Source organism: Carassius carassius, chromosome 38, assembly GCF_963082965.1.
Source record: "Carassius carassius chromosome 38, fCarCar2.1, whole genome shotgun sequence".
In the NCBI taxonomy this organism is placed as follows: domain Eukaryota; kingdom Metazoa; phylum Chordata; class Actinopteri; order Cypriniformes; family Cyprinidae; genus Carassius; species Carassius carassius.
This window is the reverse complement of record NC_081792.1, coordinates 3319982-3340318: the sequence shown is the minus strand read 5'-3', so window position 1 is coordinate 3340318 and position 20337 is coordinate 3319982. Positions and strand designations below refer to the sequence as shown.

Below are 20337 nucleotides of genomic sequence, written 5' to 3'. Positions count from 1 at the left end.
GGCTCGAAAGAGGTCTTTTTTTCAAGTGCTCACCATTTTTTGGTTTGGAGCTGGCTTTCTAACAGCTGTAAGCAGAGCTTTAATTCACAATCCACAATTGGAAGCCAAAAGAGCTTTCCCTGACTGGGAATCGAACACAGGCCGCGGCGGTGAGAGCGCCGAATCCTAACCACTAGACCACCAGAGAGGGGCTGGTGGGCCTACCTCCTGATAACAAGTTGAGAATAAGCAGACAGCAATGCTTGCCACTGTCACATATATAACCAACAACTCTGTAGCAATCGGGAGTCTCTTCTATCGATGGGCCAGTGGCACAATGGATAACGTGTCTGACAACAGATCAGAAGATTCTAGGTTCGACTCCAGGCTGGCTCGCTCTGTGCTTGTTTTTCTCCGGCTTTTTTTGTTGTTGTGTTTTTTCTTCTTCTCCAAAATCTAGAAGAAAAGGCAAATCTCCAGGCATTCTTCTTTTTTTCCAAAATATTCTGCACACCCATTCCGATGTCTAGGGGAGACACGGACATGCTTCGGTATTGCCATTCGTATGTCAATTTTGGACCTTGACAGACCAACGATAGACAGTTTTTCATCTAGATAACGGTTGCAATGTAAGTTTTCAGATGCATGACACAAGTATTTTCACCTGGACAAGAGCTTAATTACCAGTTCAAGGTATCAATTCAGCAATCACAGGACTCTGGCCAAAAAACTGAACCCCCGGGGTGAGTCAACAAACATGTCCCTTGAATGCATGTAACACTATTTATTTCTGTAAACCACACTGGCCAGATTTAATGAAAGTGGCCCACAGGCTTGTGCCCAGTTAAAGCTGGCCAGTTCCCATATGGTCTAGCAGTTAGGATTCCTGGATTTCTCCCATGCAGCCAGGGGTTGACTCCCGGTATGGGAAAGCTTGATGTTTTTGCTTCTCTCCTCAAAAAGCCAGCACATGTTCCTGTACCAGAAGTGACTTTTTGGACAGCAGTAGAGCTACAGAACCCTGATAGGTTGAGGTTCCGATGTCTATGGGGAGTCGTGTAACATGCTTTGGTATTGCCATTCATCACACAAGCTCTCCGATAAGCTCGGCGATTAACGTGGTAATAAAATGCAGGCTGGTGGGCCAGTTGATTCTAGATTGAACAATTTCATCTCTACTCTGTAACTGCTTTACTACTTTGAAGGGTGTAATGCCATGTGGTTTTGATGTCATGGGCTTGCCATTTTGAAGCCTTATCACTAATTGCCATCTGGACATTTAGAATAAGTTGTAAACTGAGTTAAACTGAAGGAGCGAATAATCAGCAACTTTGCCGATTACAAATTGGTCTCACTTCCATTGTTACCCTCACAATGTCATTTTTGTACCTTGACAGAGTGACAATAGGCAGTTTTTCCTCTAGATAACGGTTGCCGTGTGTGTTTTCAAATGGATGACACAAGTATTTTCACCTGGAAAAGAGCTTAATTACCAGTTAGAGGTATCAATTCAGCAATCACAGGAATCTGCCCAAATAAACTGAACTCCCGGGGTGAGTAAAAAAAACAGATCCCTTGAATGCATACAACACTATATAATTCAGAAAACCGTCCTTTTGGATAATTCTTGTTTTGCCAAATGATTATCACATTGTTACAGTCGCAGACTTAAAGCAACAGGCCACTACAAGATCCTGCGCCCACACTGACCACATGTATGGAAAGTGCGCCAGAAGCCAATGGCCAGTTTAAGGTTTCCAAATCCCATATGGTCTAGCGCTTAGGATTCCTGGTTTTCACCCAGGCGGCCCAGGTTTGACTCCCGGTATGGGAACGCATGCTCCTTTTTGATTCCCTCCTCAAAAATCCAGCACATCTTCCTGCACCAGAAGTGACTTTTTGGCCAGCAGTAAAGCTACAGGACCGTGATATATCGAGGTTCTGTCTAACACTTTGCCCCTTCGATAGCTCAGCTGGTAGAGCGGAGGACTGTAGGTTGGAGTGTTGGCAATCCTTAGGTCGCTGGTCGAATGTGTTTTTTTTTCTCTTCTCCAAAATCCAGAAGAAAAGGCAAATCTTCAGGCATTCTTCTTTTTTTCTAAAAAAGACATATTCTGCACACCCTTTCCGATGTCTAGGGAAGACACGGACATGCTTCGGTATTGTCATTCGTTTCAGAAGCACTCCGACAACCTCGGCGATTAAAGGGGAAATAAACTGCAGGCTGGCAGCCAGTTGATTTTTGAATGAACAATTTCATCGCTACTCTGTAACTGCTTCATTACTTTGAAGGGTGTAATGCCATGTGGTTTTGATGTCACGGGCTTGCCATTTTGAAGCCTTATCACTAATTGCCACCTGGAGATTGAGAATAAATTGTAATCTGCAATTAACTGAACGAGCGAATAATCAGCAACTTTGCGGATTAAAAATTGGTCTCACTTTCATTATTAACCTCACAATATATCAATTTTGTACCTTGACAGACCGACGATAGGCAGTTTTTCATCTAGATAATGGTTGCAATGTGTGTTTTCAGATGCAAGACAAAAGTATTTTCACCTGGACAAGAGCTTAATTACCAGTTCAAGGTATCAATCCAGCAATCACAGGAATCTGGCCAAATAAACTGAACCCCCGGGGTGAGTAAAAAAAAAAAACAGCAATACCGAAGCATGTTACGCTTACAGAAGTGACTTTTTTGGCCAGCAGTAAAGCTACAGGACCGTGATATGTCGAGGTTCTGTCTAACAGTTTGTCCCTTCGATAGCTCAGCTGGTAGAGCGGAGCACTTTAGGTTGGAGTGTTGGCAATCCTTAGGTCGCTGGTTCGATTTTGGCTCGAAGGAGGTCTTTTTTTCAAGTGCTCACCATTTTTTGGTTTGGACCTGGCTTTCTAACAGCTGTAAGCAGAGCTTTAATTCACAATCCACAATTGGAAGCCAAAAGAGCTTTTCCGGGGGTTCGACTCCGGCTCGAAGGAGATCTTTTTTTCAAGTGCTCACCATTTTTTGGTTTAGTAGCTGGCTTTCTAACAGCTGTAAGCAGAGCTTTAATTCACAATCCAAATTTGGAAGCCAAAAGAGCTTTCCCTGACCGGGAATCGAACCCGGGCCTCTGCGTGAGAGCGCCAAATCCTAACCACTAGACCACCAGGGAGGGGCTGGTGGGCTTACCTCCTGATAACAAGGTGATAATAAGCAGACAGCAATGCTTGCCACTGTCTCATCTAAAACCAACAAGTCTGTAGCAATCAGGGGTCTTTACTATCGGTGGATCAGTGGCGCAATGGATAGTGCTATGGATCTGACTATGGATCAGAAGATTCTAGGTTTGACTCCTGGCTGGCTCGCTCTGTGCTTGTTTTTCTCCGGCTTATTTTTTTGTTGTGTGTTTTTTCTCTTCTCCAAAATCCAGGAGAAAGGGCAAATCTTCAGGCATTCTTCTTTTTTTCCAAAAAAGACATATTCTGCACACCCTTTCCGATGTCTAGGGAAGACACGGACATGCTTCGGTATTGTCATTCGTCTCACAAGCACTCGGCTTTTAAAGGGGAAATAAACTGCAGGCTGGCAGCCAGTTGATCTTTGAATGAACAATTTCATTGCTACTCTGTAACTGCTTCATTACTTTGAAGGGTGTAATGCCATGTTGTTTTGATGTCACAGGCTTGCCATTTTGAAGCCTTATCACTAATTGCCACCTGGACATTGAGAATAAATTGTAATCTGCATTAAACTGAACGAGCAAATAATCAGCAACTTTGCGGATAAAAAATTGGTCTCACTTTCATTATTATCCTCACAAAATGTCAATTTTGTACCTTGACAGACCGATGATAGGCAGATTTTCATCTAGATAACGGTTGCAATGTGTGTTTTCAGATGCATGACACAAGTTATTTCACCTGGACAAGAGCTTAATTACCAGTTCAAGGTATCAATTCAGCAATCACATGAATCTGCCAAAAAAGCTGACCCCCCGGGGTGAGTAAAAAAAAAAACAGCAATACCGAAGCATGTTACGCTTACAGAAGTGACTTTTTTGGCCAGCAGTAGAGCTACAGGACCGTGATATGTCGAGGTTCTGTCTAGCAGTTTGTCCCTTCGATAGCTCAGCTGGTAGAGCGGAGCACTTTAGGTTGGAGTGTTGGCAATCCTTAGGTCGCTGGTTCGATTTTGGCTCGAAGGAGGTCTTTTTTTCAAGTGCTCACCATTTTTTGGTTTGGACCTGGCTTTCTAACAGCTGTAAGCAGAGCTTTAATTCACAATCCACAATTGGAAGCCAAAAGAGCTTTTCCGGGGGTTCGACTCCGGCTCGAAGGAGGTCTTTTTTTCAAGTGCTCACCATTTTTTGGTTTAGTAGCTGGCTTTCTAACAGCTGTAAGCAGAGCTTTAATTCACAATCCAAATTTGGAAGCCAAAAGAGCTTTCCCTGACCGGGAATCGAACCCGGGCCTCTGCGTGAGAGCGCCAAATCCTAACCACTAGACCACCAGGGAGGGGCTGGTGGGCTTACCTCCTGATAACAAGGTGATAATAAGCAGACAGCAATGCTTGCCACTGTCTCATCTAAAACCAACAAGTCTGTAGCAATCAGGGGTCTTTACTATCGGTGGGCCAGTGGCGCAATGGATAGCGCTATGGATCTGACTATGGATCAGAAGATTCTAGGTTTGACTCCTGGCTGGCTCGCTCTGTGCTTGTTTTTCTCCGGCTTATTTTTTTGTTGTGTGTTTTTTCTCTTCTCCAAAATCCAGGAGAAAGGGCAAATCTTCAGGCATTCTTCTTTTTTTCCAAAAAAGACATATTCTGCACACCCTTTCCGATGTCTAGGGAAGACACGGACATGCTTCGGTATTGTCATTCGTCTCACAAGCACTCGGCTTTTAAAGGGGAAATAAACTGCAGGCTGGCAGCCAGTTGATCTTTGAATGAACAATTTCATTGCTACTCTGTAACTGCTTCATTACTTTGAAGGGTGTAATGCCATGTTGTTTTGATGTCACAGGCTTGCCATTTTGAAGCCTTATCACTAATTGCCACCTGGACATTGAGAATAAATTGTAATCTGCATTAAACTGAACGAGCAAATAATCAGCAACTTTGCGGATAAAAAATTGGTCTCACTTTCATTATTAACCTCACAAAATGTCAATTTTGTACCTTGACAGACCGATGATAGGCAGATTTTCATCTAGATAACGGTTGCAATGTGTGTTTTCAGATGCATGACACAAGTTATTTCACCTGGACAAGAGCTTAATTACCAGTTCAAGGTATCAATTCAGCAATCACAGGAATCTGCCAAAAAAGCTGACCCCCCGGGGTGAGTAAAAAAAACAGATCCCTTGAATGCATACAACACTATATAATTCAGAAAACCGTCCTTTTGGATAATTCTTGTTTTGCCAAATTATTATCACATTGTTACAGTCGCAGACCTAAAGCAACAGGCCACTACAAGATCCTGCGCCCACACTGACCACATGTATGGAAAGTGCGCCACTGGCAAGTTTTAGGTGTCCAAATCCCATATGGTCTAGCGGTTAGGATTCCTGGTTTTCACCCAGGCGGCCCGGGTTCGACTCCCGGTATGGGAACGCATGCTTCTTTTTGCTTCCCTCCTCAAAAATCCAGCACATCTTCCTGCACCAGAAGTGACTTTTTGGCCAGCAGTAGAGCTACAGGACCGTGATATGTCGAGGTTCTGTCTAACACTTTGCCACTTCGATAGCTCAGCTGGTAGAGTGGAGGACTGTAGGTTGGAGTGTTGGCAATCCTTAGGTCGCTGGTCTAATGTGTTTTTTTTCTCTTCTCCAAAATCCAGAAGAAAAGGCAAATCTTCAGGCATTCTTCTTTTTTTCCAAAAAAGACATATTCTGCACACCCATTCCGATGTCTAGGGAAGACACGGACATGCTTCGGTATTGCCATTCGTCTCACAAGCACTCCGACAAGCTCGGCGATTAAAGGGGAAATAAACTGCAGGCTGGCAGCCAGTTGATTTTCGAATGAACAATTTCATTGCTACTCTGTAACTGCTTTATTACTTTGAAGGGTGTAATGCCATGTTGTTTTGATGTCACGGGCTTGCCATTTTGAAGCCTTATCACTAATTGCCACCTGGACATTGAGAATAAATTGTAATCTGCATTAAACTGAACGAGCGAATAATCAGCAACTTTGCGGATTAAAAATTGGTCTCACTTTCGTTATTAACCTCACAATATGTCAATTTTGTACCTTGACAGACCGATGATAGGCAGATTTTCATCTAGATAACGGTTGCAATGTGTGTTTTCAGATGCATGACACAAGTATTTTCACCTGGACAAGAGCTTAATTACCAGTTCAAGGTATCAATTCAGCAATCACAGGATCATAATATAGATGTACTATGTTTGACAGAAACCTGGCTAAAACCTGATGATTACATTATTTTAAATGAGTCCACCCCCTAACATCACTGTTATAAACATGAGCCGCGTCTAAAAGGCAAAGGTGGAAGTGTTGCTTCAATTTATAACAACGTTTTCAGGATTTCTCAGATGTCCGAGTTAGTTCTGGATTCAGATAAAGTTTTAATAGTTGGTGATTTTAAAATCCATGTTGATAATGAAAAAGATGCATTGGGATCAGCATTTATAGACATTCTGAACTCTATTGGGGTTAGACAACACGTTTCAGGACCTACTCATTGTCGAAATCATACTCTAGATTCAATACTGTCACATGGAATTGATGTTGATGGTGTTGAAATTATTCAGCCAAGTGATGATATCTCAGATCATTATTTAGTTCTGTGCAAACTTCATATAGCCAAAATTGTAAATTCTGCTTCTTGTTACAAGTATGGAAGAACCATCACTTCTAACACAAAAGACTGCTTTTTAAGTTATCTTCCTGATGTAACCAAATTCCTTAGCATATCCAAAACCTCAGAACAACTTGATGACGTGACAGAAACTATGGACTCTCTTTTCTAGCACTTTAAATAAAGTTGCACCTTTATGCTTAAGGAAGGTTAAGGAAAACAGTTTGACACCATGGTATAATGAGCATACTCGCACCCTAAAGAGAGCAGCCCAAAAAATGGAGCGCAGCTGGAGGAAAACAAAACTAGAGGTATTTCGTATTGCTTGGCGGTAAAGTAACATATCCTACAGAAAATCATTAAAGACTGCTAGATCCGATTACTTTTCTTCTCTTTTAGAAGAAAACAAACATAACCCCAGGTATTTATTCAATACAGTGGCTAAATTAAAAAAAATAAAGCCTCAACAAGTGTTGACATTTCCCAACACCACAGCAGTAATGACTTTATGAACTACTTTACTTCTAAAATCGATACTATTAGAGATAAAATTGCAACCATTCAGCCGTCAGCTACAGTATCACATCAGACAGTGCACTATAGACCCCCTGAGGAACAGTTCCACTCATTCTCTACCATAGGAGAGGAAGAATTGTATAAACTTGTTAAATCATCTAAACCAACAACATGTATGTTAGACCCTATACCATCTAAGCTCCTAAAAGAGGTGCTTCCAGAAGTCATAGATCCTCTTCTGACTATTATTAATTCCTCATTGTCATTAGGATATGTCCCCAAAACCTTCAAACTGGCTGTTATTAAGCCTCTCATCAAAAAACCACAACTTGACCCCAAAGAACTAGTTAATTATAGACCAATCTCGAATCTCCCTTTTCTGTCCAAGATACTAGAAAAGGTGGTATCCTCACAATTATATTCCTTCTTAGAGAAAAATGGTATATGTGAGGATTTCCAGTCAGGATTTAGACCGTATCATAGTACTGAGACTGCTCTCCTTAGAGTTACAAATGATCTGCTCTTATCATCTATTAGTTTTATTGGATCTTAGTGCTGTGTTTGACACAATTGACCACAACACTCTTTTGCATAGACTTGAACACTTTGTTGGCATCAGTGGAAGTGCATTAGCATGGTTTAAATCGTACTTATATGACCGCCATCAGTTCGTAGCAGTGAATGAAGATGTATCCTATCGATCACAAGTGCAGTATGGAGTACCTCAAGGCTCAGTACTAGGGCAGCTACTCTTCATGCTTTATATGTTACCCTTGGGAGATATCATCAGGAAACATGGTGTTAGCTTTCACTGTTATGCTGATGATACTCAGCTCTATATTTCTTCGCAGCCCGGTGAAACACACCAATTTGAAAAACTAATGGATTGCATAGTCGATATAAAAAACTGGATGACGAGTAATTTCTTACTGCTAAATTCTGAAAAAACAGAGGTGTTAATTATAGGACCTAAAAACTCCGCTTGTAATAACCTAGAACACTGTCTAAGACTTGATGGTTGCTCTGTCAATTCTTCGTCATCAGTTAGGAACCTAGGTGTGCTATTTGATCGCAATCTTTCCTTAGAAAGCCCCGTTTCTAGCATTTGTAAAACTGCATTTTTACATCTCAAAAATATATCTAAATTACGGCCTATGCTCTCAATGTCAAATGCAGAAATGTTAATCCATGCATTTATGACCTCAAGGTTAGATTATTGTAATGCTTTATTGGGTGGTTGTTCTGCACGCTTAGTAAACAAACTACAGCTAGTCCAAAATGCAGCAGCAAGAGTTCTTACTAGAACCAGGAAGTATGACCATATTAGCCCGGTCCTGTCAACACTGCACTGGCTCCCTATCAAGCATCGTATAGATTTTAAAATATTGCTTATTACTTATAAAGCCCTGAATGGTTTAGCACCTCAGTATTTGAATGAGCTCCTTTTACATTATAATCCTCTACGTCTGCTACGTTCTCAAAACTCAGGCAATTTGATAATACCTAGAATATCAAAATCAACTGCGGACGGCAGATCCTTTTCCTATTTGGCGCCTAAACTCTGGAATAACCTACCTAACATTGTTCGGGAGGCAGACACACTCTTGAAGTTTAAATCTAGATTAAAGACCCATCTCTTTAACCTGGCATACACATAACATACTATAATGCTTTTATTATCCAAATCAGTTAAAGGATTTTTAGGCTGCATTAATTAGGTAAACCGGAACCGGAAACACTTCCCATAACACCCTAAGTACTTGCTACATCATTAGAAGAATGGCATCTACGCTAATATTTGTGTTTCTCTCTTGTTCCGAGGTCACCGTGGCCACCAGATCCAGTCTGTGTCCAGATCAGAGGGTCACTGCAGTCACCCGGATCCAGTACGTATCCAGACCAGATGCTGGATCAGCACCTAGAAAGGACCTCTACATCCCTGAAAGACAGCGGAGACCAGGACAACTAGAGCCCCAGATACAGATCCCCTGTAAAGACCTTGTCTCAGAGGAGCACCAGGACAAGGGCACAGGAAACAGATGATTCTTCTGCACAATCTGAATTTGAATTTTTACAGCGATATCGTTGACTTGATTGCGAATAAATGCACTATTTAAGTGAACAGAGATGACATCACTGAATTCAATGATGAACTGCCTTTAACTATCATTTTTGCATTATTGACACTGTTTTCCTAATGAATGTTGTTCAGTTGCTTTGACGCAATGTATTTTGTTTAAAGCACTATATAAATAAAGGTGACTTTGACTTTGACAGGAATCTGCCAAAAAAAACTGAACCCCCGGGGTGAGTAAAAAAAAAAAACAGATCCCTTGAATGCATACAACACTATTTAATTCAGAAAACCGTCATTTTGGATAATTCTTGTTTTGCCAAATTATTATCACATTGTTACAGTCCCAGACCAAAAGCAACAGGCCACTACAAGATCCTGCGCCCACACTGACCACATGTATGGAAAGTGCACCACTGGCCAGTTTAAGGTGTCCAAATCACATATGGTCAAACGGTTAGGATTCCTGGTTTTCACCCAGACGGCCCGGGTTCGACTCCTGGTATGGGAGCGCATGCTTCTTTTTGCCTCCTTCGACTCTGGCTCGAAGGAGGTCTTTTTTTCAAGTGTTCACCATTTTTTTTTGGTTTGGAGCTGGCTTTCTCGCAGCTGTTAGCAGAGCTTGAATTCGCAGTCCACAATTGGAAGCCAAAAGAGCTTTCCCTGACCGGGAATCGAACTCGGGCCGCAGCAGTGAGAGCGCCGAATCCTAACCACTAGACCACCAGGGAGGGGATGGTGGGCTGGTGGGCTGGTGGACTGGTAGGCTTACCTACTGATAACAAGGTGAGAATAAGCAGACAGCAATGCTTGCCACTGTCACATCTAAAACCAACAACTCTGTAGCAATCAGGGGTCTTTACTATTGGTGGGCCAGTGGCGCTCCATGTCACCTGTAGGTCGTGGTTATTCTTTGTTATGACAGCCAATCACGTTCCCGGCTGCAACCATGAAATTTATGTTTTAGCCAATCGGCGCTCGTATAGCAACCGCGCAGTAGCCAATCAGCGCTCGTATCGCAACCGTGATTCCCCCCAGTAACAACAAGCAATTAGCCAATCAGCGCTCGTATTGCAACCGTGAATCCACCCAGTAACAACAAGAAATTGACCAATAAGCGCTCGTTCCTCATCCGTGATTCTCCGTAGTAACAACAAGTTATCAACAACAATTGATAACGTCAAGAACCCCCGGAGACTTGCGGATCACGGCTGAAGAAGAAGATAACGGTCATCGATTAATTTCTAACCAACATTTGCAATGTAAGTGAATCTTTTATCAATAAAAAAGTAACACTTACAATACTGGTGCACAAATATGCATTAGTTTATACTTAACGAATGCACAGATAATCATGAGTTAATGTAAACGAATGAAGGACTAACTTAAACCATTAATTAATGATTACTACATCAGCAACTAATAAAAATTCTATATGTTTCATAGATAAATTAATAAATACAATTTTATTAGTTAAATTTACTTTAATGTATTAGTTCCTTAATAACATTATATTAACTAATGACGTAAATGTATATTTTAATTACTACAGTGGCCAAAGCTATTTACTTCAACTTCCAGTTGTCAGCTTTAATTAATCATGAGCTAATGATTTTCAAAGGAATCATGTTATGACTTTACATGTTGAGGTAAAGAGCTATTAACATATTGTTAAAATGATATTGTGGTTATGGATTTTTTTTTAATTAGTCATGTACCTCAACAAGTAAAGTTAAAGTAATAACATAATGATATCTTTACAAATTATTATCTAATGATTCATTATTGATATAATTTTACACTGTTAGTTAATATAATATGTTATTAAGGAATGGATACATTATGACACATTTAACTAATAACAACAATTTATTGATTTCTTTATCTATGAATCATATAAAATGTTCATTTGTTGCCAATGCAGTAATAATTAATAAATGGTTTGGTCCTTAATGAGTTATATATTAAGTCATGATTATCTGTGCATGAATTAAGCATGAATTAATGCATTTAATTGTATTTATTTATTGCATATTAGTGCCAGCATATTGTAAAGTGAGTTGTGTTTTTATGTTAACATAAAAATAAAGTGTCAAATATATAAAGTTGTTTTGAATGAATAACCTGTAGTTCAGACAAGCTAATAATTCAGCTAATCAATGTAAAATATTATAATAAAAAAAAGTATTTCATATTTTTGTAGATTAGTCGACCAAGCAGAATATAAAGTATATTAAGTTACAGTTTTACCAGCTGCAACATTAAAACGATTCTTACACATTAATGCATTACTTGTTATAATGCAATAATATAGTATGCATTATGCTTCTACTTTTAGTACTTTAAGTATATTTTGATTCTAGAATTTTGAATGTATGATCTTTACTTGTAATAGAGCAGACAAATTTGTGAAATATTTGTCTTTAAAAAGGAGATCACATAGAATAGACTGAACTTTCCCTTCCCTGTCTCAGGTGGGACAAAAGTTATATTTTAATGTATAATAATTATCTGAAAAATTACCTCTTACTCTGGGATAATTCTGATATGTTAGCCAACATTTTTAGCCTGTAGAAAAATATATACACAAACAAAGCATAATATAAAATCAACATTAAAAGGTGATCATAAGTAAATATAGTTCACTTTTTTTAATTTAGATGGAACCTCGCTTCAGGAGACGGGCTGATGGAAGCCTGAATCTGACGGATACAGTGGAAGCGTCAAAGGTGAAGGAAGCCAACAGAGGAAAGTCATACACAAGACCCCTGCCCCCGGAGAAAGTGCTGGACAAAGCCAGGAAAAGTTTAAGTGAGCACCACGGAGATCTGTCTAACAGAAAGCACCTGTTGGGTTTCTTTGAAATCCAGTTTGGTGTATTTCGTGGGCAAACATTTAGGTGGGTGGCTGAAAATGCCCTGGGGTATGCTGCTTATCTGGTGGCAGCTATGAAGAGGGACCCCACAGGAGGCAGCAAAGACTCCCAAGAACATGCCCACAACAAGGGGAGTTTCAGGGAGTATATTGAGCTCTTTCCTTCTGGCAGAATTGCCATTGCCATGAAGGAAGAGCAATATGCTGGGAAAGCTCCCCAGCATGCTGCTGACTCCCAGCACTCTGCCCCCACAGAGTTCACCACCCCCACCCAGCACACTACCACCACCCATACTTCTACTGCCTCTCTCCGCTCCCTCTTGGTTAGGAAGTTGCCTAACCAAAAAAACTTGAACAAGGCTGTAAAAAGACTGGTTTCCCCCCTCAAAGTCGCACCTTGTAAGCAAACATTTATTTGTATAACACTTTTTTGGTTTGTTTAGCATTTATTGCTGTTCAGTAGTCATGTTTATCTGTTTGTCCTGTGTTTTTTTTGTAGCTTTGGCCCAGGCACGTGCGCGGCCCTCAGCCACCCTCACCTGTCCGACTGTGTCCCTTGAGACAGCCACAGGACCCTCAGCCACCCTCACCTGTCCGACTGTGTCCCTTGAGACAGCCACAGGGCCCTCAGCCACCCTCACCTGTCCGACTGTGTCCCTTGAGACAGCCACAGGACCCTCAGCCACCCTCACCTGTCTGACTGTGTCCCTATAGACAGCCACAGGGCCCTCAGCCACCCTCACCTGTCCGACTGTGTCCCTTGAGACAGCCACAGGACCCTCAGCCACCCTCACCTGTCCGACTGTGTCCCTTGAGACAGCCACAGGACCCTCAGCCACCCTCACCTGTCCGACTGTGTCCCTTGTGATAGATGACAGCACACTGTTGGCAGAGGCAGCTAAGTTTGAGGAGTCATATGTGGCATGTACGTTTATACTTATTTAAAGTATTCAACGTTTCCTTTCCAGGGATAATAAAGTAAAGTGAAGCAATGTGAATTTGTTTATTTATGTGTTTATTTTCTGTTTTTCTATTTTATTTAATTTTTTCAGCAAGACGAGTCTGTCTTCCTGCTGGATGGACACACACCCTGCCTGAAGTGGACCAGAGGTGGATCTCCAAGGCCCTGTTCAGGTGGACAGCACAGGGGCATCCTGAGCTGGTATTTAGTAGGGTGAACAAACTTTGGTGGTATCCTCCACCGGTGCCACTGAAGACCAGTAATTCTCCTTCCTTGGAGAATTACTTTGGCCATCGCCTGCTGCTCTGGATGCCACGAAAACTGTGGCAAGTGAAGCTGACTTGTCCGCATCCAGACTGTCAAAAAGAACTTCTGACCTCAGCTGGCTTGCATCAAAAGATCAGGCAGGTGGTTGCCATGGGTGAGATATACTTTGTGGCATCTGAGTACCTTGCCTGCCGAAGATGTAAAAGGAAGGTCATCAGCTGGAGCCATGATCTCGTTTCCCAGCTCGACATTGGCCACAGGGTGCTGTTCCTTTGCATTCTTACTTCAAAACTTGCATGTGACTTTGAGGTAGTAACTTTGATGCGTCAGCGTGGGCTGGGAAACAGCAGCAGCCAGATCCAGCGCAAGCTACAGGAGCGTCATGTTGATGTCTGGTTGCAAAAGACAGCCCAGTATCTGACAGATTGCAAGGGGATTGCCAGTGCTGTCACGTCGAGCCTAATCCTGCCTGTGACATTTGAACCTGCTCCTTCAATGCCTTCTATACCCAAGCACCGATGGCTGTATGCCCAGGATGTCCTGCAAAGGCTGGATGAGGTCAAGGCCACTATAACATCACAATATGGTCGAATCTTAAAAATGGATTCTACCAAAAAAGTGGCCAGAAAACTAGCAGGACGCAGCTATGGCACTGCTACTTGGGCAACTAATGTTGGCAATGAGCATGGACAGGTGATCATGTCCATGCTCACAGCGAGCGAAGGTTTTGGTCTGGGGCCAATGATAGAAGGCCTTATCAAGCGATACAGAGTGGCTGGGGTGGCTCCTCCCGAAGTGCTGTATGTCGACCGAGACTGCTGTGGCAACACTCTTTTGAGGAGGATGTTTGAAGAGTGGGGGCAAATGACCATCCGGTTAGATGTCTGGCACTTCATGCGAAGGTTTGCTGTCGGCTGCACCACCGACTCTCACCAGTTATATGCCACATTTATGAGTGGCCTCAGCCATTGTATTTTCATGTGGGACCAGGTCGACCTGGCTGCCCTGAAGACGGCTAAGCAAGCAGAGCTGGAAGCTGATGGGAAACCATCATCCGAGGCTGATGTGCTGCGCTTTATCAGTCGTAGCGAGCTAGCGCTACATTGCGGGAGAACCACTCGCGGGACCAAAGAGACCCTGGCGCTGATTGACAGCCATGTTCAGGCCTTTGATGGAGATGCTGGTCGTGACACTCTGGGAGTCCCACTAATAAACTCAGCCCGCATGAGAGAGATTTTAAAGTCCCAGCGGAAGCATGTGGCCTGCATCCAGGATCCTGCCGGTGTGCAGCTCTACATGCAGACGGGTACTGTACTGAAGGGAGGGCACCGCCTGCCAACATACCGCTGTGCCAGAGGTTCCACTTCAATTGAGTCATTTCACTTGCACCTTAACAGATTCATCCCAGGTTAATAAATTATTTAACTGAATTATTAAATTAAGATATGATTTATACTGAAATAATTATGAGAATTGCAAGAACAGCTATTTGTGTATTTATATGAAATTTTTGTTCTGCGAACTTATTATTATTATTTTTTTCATTTATAGGCACGCTGGCAAGTGACACCTTCTTTCAGGCATATCTTTTGGATGGGCTTGCAAGGTGGAATGAGGACCGGGCTGTGGCAGCAACAACTAATCAGCAGCAACCACATTCCTACAACCATCTTCTGCGTCATGCTGTCAACACTCTTGCAGAGGAGCTTATGGGCATGAAAATCATTCCTTATGTTGGGCCAAGAAAGTACACTGGTATATAACATTTTTTTTTGTTTTTAGTGACACTTTAATTTAAGTATAAACCACTGAACCACTAAGTTATAATATAATATTATGGTATGTTATCTAATTGTCAATGTTTTTCTATTTTAAAGGTGAGCTTATTGGAGTGGAATATCTTTACCAGCAAACTGGTAAAGTTCTGCAGGACTACAAGTTGGCCATTGAAGAGTCAGAGACCACTGAGGTTGGTATAGAGGTGGATGAAGGTTATGCTGAACTTGAGGAGTTTCAGGACATCACTGTCCCCACCTTTGACACTGAACAGACACCTGCTGCCTCTTCACAAGCATCAGTGTCTGCAGCGTCTGCAGCATCATCTCCAACTCCTCCAGCAACCAGCACCACGTCATCACTGTTTGTGGTCCCTCCATCACCAGTGTCATCTCCTGTCAGCAGCTCACTGCACACTCAATCAAATCTAGGACTCTTTCCTGGAGCACATAGCTGTGAGTTTTACCAAAGTATTCATAAAGATTTCGGTATTTGTTATCACACTAACTATAAATTTGTATTTATCACATTGAAAGGCATAAATAAAAATTTCAAATCAATATTTACCTTTTTGATGTTGTCCCAGTGGACCGATTATCTGCAGAAACGGATCGTCCAACATCGGAAGAGAACACTTCACATGATGTAAGGGCCCAGTTTATTTTTTATTTACATTTACATGTATGTAAACATAATCTGGGTTACATTGAATGTGCTTTCATGTGAATATTTGTTTTCATTGATGCTATCAAAAGTTCCTAAATTATCTTTCATTTTAGGATTCGGTTGGACCTGATAATATTGAGGGGTATGGAGCCGTGCAGGACTTGGCAGAGTTCTTGGTTGGCCTCAGAGACCACTGTCTGGCTTTGTCGGGAGAAGAGTGCATCAAGATCATCTCCCTATGGCAGGCATTGGGGGAGTATGACAGGAAAAAGACCATTTACCCACCACGTCACCAAACCAACCTAAAACAGGGACGATTCAGGGCCACTAAGAAGATTGTGGCCCCAGGTGTGGAGAGCACCAAAAGGTATGTTATATTTAGTAAACAGGGTTTACAAATTGTTTTGTAATATATATATATATATCTGAAACTGGCTGAAATATCACCTACAACTTTTTTTGTTTAGTAACCTGACACCTTCATGACTAGCTTATCTTGGTTATAACATAAATTATTAGTTGTGATTTACATTTAATTCGGACTATATATATTAGGTTGCTAAGTATGTTACATTGCTATGGACACAGTTACAACCGTACATTGGAATAATTAATTTAGCAGAAACAAAGCAATCATTTCTTAAATCGGTAAAATCATTTTGTATCAATATGTTGTGTCAAATAATTTGTCTTTTACTGTACTTTAGTAAGTAGCCATGTAATAAGCGGGATAATATGCAGTCATTATTGTGAATAAAATCTGACAGGCTGACTAACAACACCCTGTAATAATTCCACAACACAGTAATCCAGTAGAGACCTGATTTATTGATATGACATTTCAACATCAATCTAAAAACAAAACAAAGAAAGAAAACATAACTATGGGCAGATATTATCAATGAACATTTAGACAACACAAAGCAAAACAGACAGAATAGGAAAGGGAAAATAAAAATAAGATCACACAATGAAAACAATCTTACATTAATAATATGTATCCTGTTGTAATTTGCAGGTGTTTCGTTGGGGCTCATAGTCCTGCACAGTGGCCTGACTTTAACCGAGTGGTGGAGGCCATTTTCACAAGGCTCTGTGCTCTCTACCCAAACGCGGTGCGCTGTGACGGGGTAAGGGTGTCCCGCTTCACTGTTGTAGCACGTGCTTACAAGCACATCCGAGAGTGCATCCTCACTAATGCTAAGGTGATGAGTGAGACCACCATCCAGCTCCCAGAAGTGAACGCTGCAACAGTCACACAATGGTGAGTAAATAAGCATTGTCACCGCTAAGCCTAAACTTAAAGCAGCTAAGGGCTGATGTTACACGGCAACTTTTTTTGATCAATGCTGCTGGGCAACTTTGGTTAATATTGCCATCAACAGGCAACCAGGCAAGACACAGAGCGCAAGATTGATCTGAAGTATCCAGATTGAAATTTGTTACCCATTCTCAGTGGGGAACGTACCCAAGAAACACTTCTCAAAATTTTTTGTATCATCAGCCTTAATGTAACCATGGCTGGTTTGCAGGTCTAGAAACAAATCAACAAGAGTTCAACTTCTGTTTTCTTCTTCATTGTGAAAGATAAGATTTATGACATGGATCAGCTGTCTTCAGCAGACTGCAAGAATCAATAATTCATAATACAATGTTAATCTCAATAAAGTAGCCATTTCACAAAAGCAGTAATACATTAGATGACTGCTGTGTGATCTCAGCTGTGTCATGCTGCTGCGTCATAGTCATGACAAATAGTAGTTGATCTTTTGTATTGCTTAAATGTTTATTAATATCTGTCGTTTTATGTTTCCCAGGTTCAGCAGGCGTGGCAAGTCACAGGAACAAGAGATTTTGAAGCAGGGTATCCAAGCCCCAGACGCACCCATGGCAGGACCCGAGACGCTTCCTGCGGCTATGCAGAAAGGACCAACTCTCTATCCAGACAATTTGGCTGAGCCTCACCTTTTTATCCTGCCACCAAACACTGCTGGGAAGGCAAAACTTAAGGGGAGGTTGCAACCCCAGGCCATCTCCCAGGCTCCAACATCACATCAAAGCCTTCCTGTCATTGCACCAGCACTACCCATCTCTCTCCCTTTCATTTTACCATCTGTGCAGCTTCCTACAGTGAAAGGCCCTTGCGCGCCATCCTCTACAGTGCCAGGTACCTCACAGGAGATGTTCTTCAACTTCCCTTTACCTTCAGCTCTGCCACCATCAGCTCAGACACAGACATCCGGTCAAGATGTTCCTTACTCCACTCAGCAATACAGAAAGAGAAAACTGGAGAGGGAGCGCACTGGAACTGTCACAAGAAAATATGTGAAGAAGACAGATGTCATTCTTGGCAGAAAGTGTAACAAAGAGAGAAAGCCACCATCACATCTTCAGTACTTTGGCAACTGGTTCTGCAAAGAGTCTGAGACTCAATCATATGGTGAATGGAGGGCTGTGCTGCAGGAACGAGGTTATAGAAGAAAAAAAAAGGGGAATGGCAACCCTCCAGCTTCTTAAAACTGCTATTTCAGCACATTATATTTTTATTTGGTTAATGTTTGCTTTATAGTGCAATTTACAAGTCTCCAACAATGACAGCTGTCTATGTGTAATTACTGTGTGTTTCCTCTGCTGCATGCCTCTGTTGGAAAAATATTTCATACCATTATATATATATGGTATGTTTATGTTTTTATTATTATCATTATTTTGTTTTTGGTATATTTGATTTACTATTTTTTTAGGGGCGAATATGTCATAATTGCACTACTATGGTCCATTTTTGTTTTGATTTACTTTTTTTTGGCTAGAATGTCAAAATTGCACTACTGTGGTAAATGTTTGTCTTGGTTTACTATTTATTATTTTCTTAGTCTGATGTCAAAATTGCACTGCAAATGTTTGTTTTGGTTTGATATTTATTATATTTTTACACTGATATGTAAAAAGTTTACTACTGTGGTAAACATTTTTGGTTTACTGTTTATTATTTTTAATTGATGTGTCAAAATTGCACTACTGTTCTAAATGTTTTATTGGCTTTAAAATGTATATGGAGATTAAAAGGGTTGTTAATATTTGCCCTCACACTATTGTTATTGTGTTTGTTTTGGTTTGATATTTATTATATTTTTAAACTGATATGTAAACATTTTACTACTGTGGTAAACATTTTTGGTTTACTGTTTATTATTTTTAATTGATGTGTCAAAATTGCACTACTGTTCTAAATGTTTTATTGGCTTTAAAATGTATATGGAGATTAAAAGGGTTGTTAATATTTGCCCTCACACTATTGTTATTGTGTTTGTTTTGGTTTGATATTTATTATATTTTTTTAAACTGATACGTAAACATTTTACTACTGTGGTAAACATTTTTGGTTTACTGTTTATTATTTTTAATTGATGTGTCAAAATTGCACTACTGTTCTAAATGTTTTATTGGCTTTAAAATATATATAGAGATTAAAAGGATTGTTAATATTTGCCCTCACACTATTGTTATTGTGCCTTTTTGTATTCTCACAATATTTGTACATGCATATATATTTGCACTGCTGTTATAATTTTTTTATTGACTTTATATTTGCAAATAAAAAGGGTTGTTAATCTTAATCTTTGCACTAGCAATGTTTTTGTGCCTATTTCTCACTGTATTTGAAGTTGCAAATTTTAAATATTTAAGTATTCCAGTATTACATAACAATAAAACACACACACACAAAAACAGGGACTTTCAGAAAATATAATAATATAATGTACGGCTATAATAACGCCTCGAAGGAGGTTTTTTTTTCAAGTGCTCACCTTTTTTTTTGGTTTGGAGCTGGCTTTCTCGCAGCTGTTAGCAGAGCTTGAATTCGCAGTCCACAATTGGAAGCCAAAAGAGCTTTCACTGACCGGGAATCGAACCCAGGACGGGGCGGTGAGAGTGCCGAATCCTAACCACTAGACCACCAGGGAGGGGCTGGTGGACTGGTGGGCTGGTGGGCTTACCTCCTGATAACAAGGTGAGAATAAGCAGACAGCAATGCTTGCCACTGTCTCATCTAAAACCAACAACTCTGTAGCAATCAGGGGTCTTTACTATTGGTGGGCCAGTGGTGCAATGGATAATGCGTCCGACTACGGATCAGAAGATTCTAGGTTCGACTCCTGGCTGGCTTTCTCTGTGCTTGTTTTTCTCCAGCTTATTTTGTTGTTGTGTTTTTTTTTTCTTCTTCTCCAAAATCCAGAAGAAAAGGCAAATCTTCAGGCATTCTTCTTTTTTTCCAAAAAAGACATATTCTGCACACCCTTTCCGATGTCTAGGGAAGACACGGACATGCTTCGGTATTGTCATTCGTCTCACAAGCATGCCGACAAGCTCGGCGATTAAAGGGGAAATAAACTGCAGGCTGGCAGCCA

At 41.0% G+C, this 20337-nt stretch overlaps 3 non-coding genes across 3 annotated transcripts; 1 reads left to right on the top strand and 2 right to left on the bottom strand.

The window, feature by feature from the left end:
• Positions 1–115: 115 nt before the first annotated feature.
• On the bottom strand, positions 116–187 carry trnae-cuc (transfer RNA glutamic acid (anticodon CUC)). The gene has a single exon. It is a non-coding gene; the product is annotated as a tRNA-Glu (tRNA).
• Positions 188–5508: 5321 nt separating this feature from the next.
• On the top strand, positions 5509–5580 carry trnae-uuc (transfer RNA glutamic acid (anticodon UUC)). Its single transcript has one exon. It is a non-coding gene; the product is annotated as a tRNA-Glu (tRNA).
• A 4463-nt stretch (positions 5581–10043) lies between these two features.
• trnae-cuc (transfer RNA glutamic acid (anticodon CUC)) lies at positions 10044–10115 on the bottom strand. The gene has a single exon. It is a non-coding gene; the product is annotated as a tRNA-Glu (tRNA).
• Between the last annotated feature and the right edge of the window lie 10222 nt (positions 10116–20337).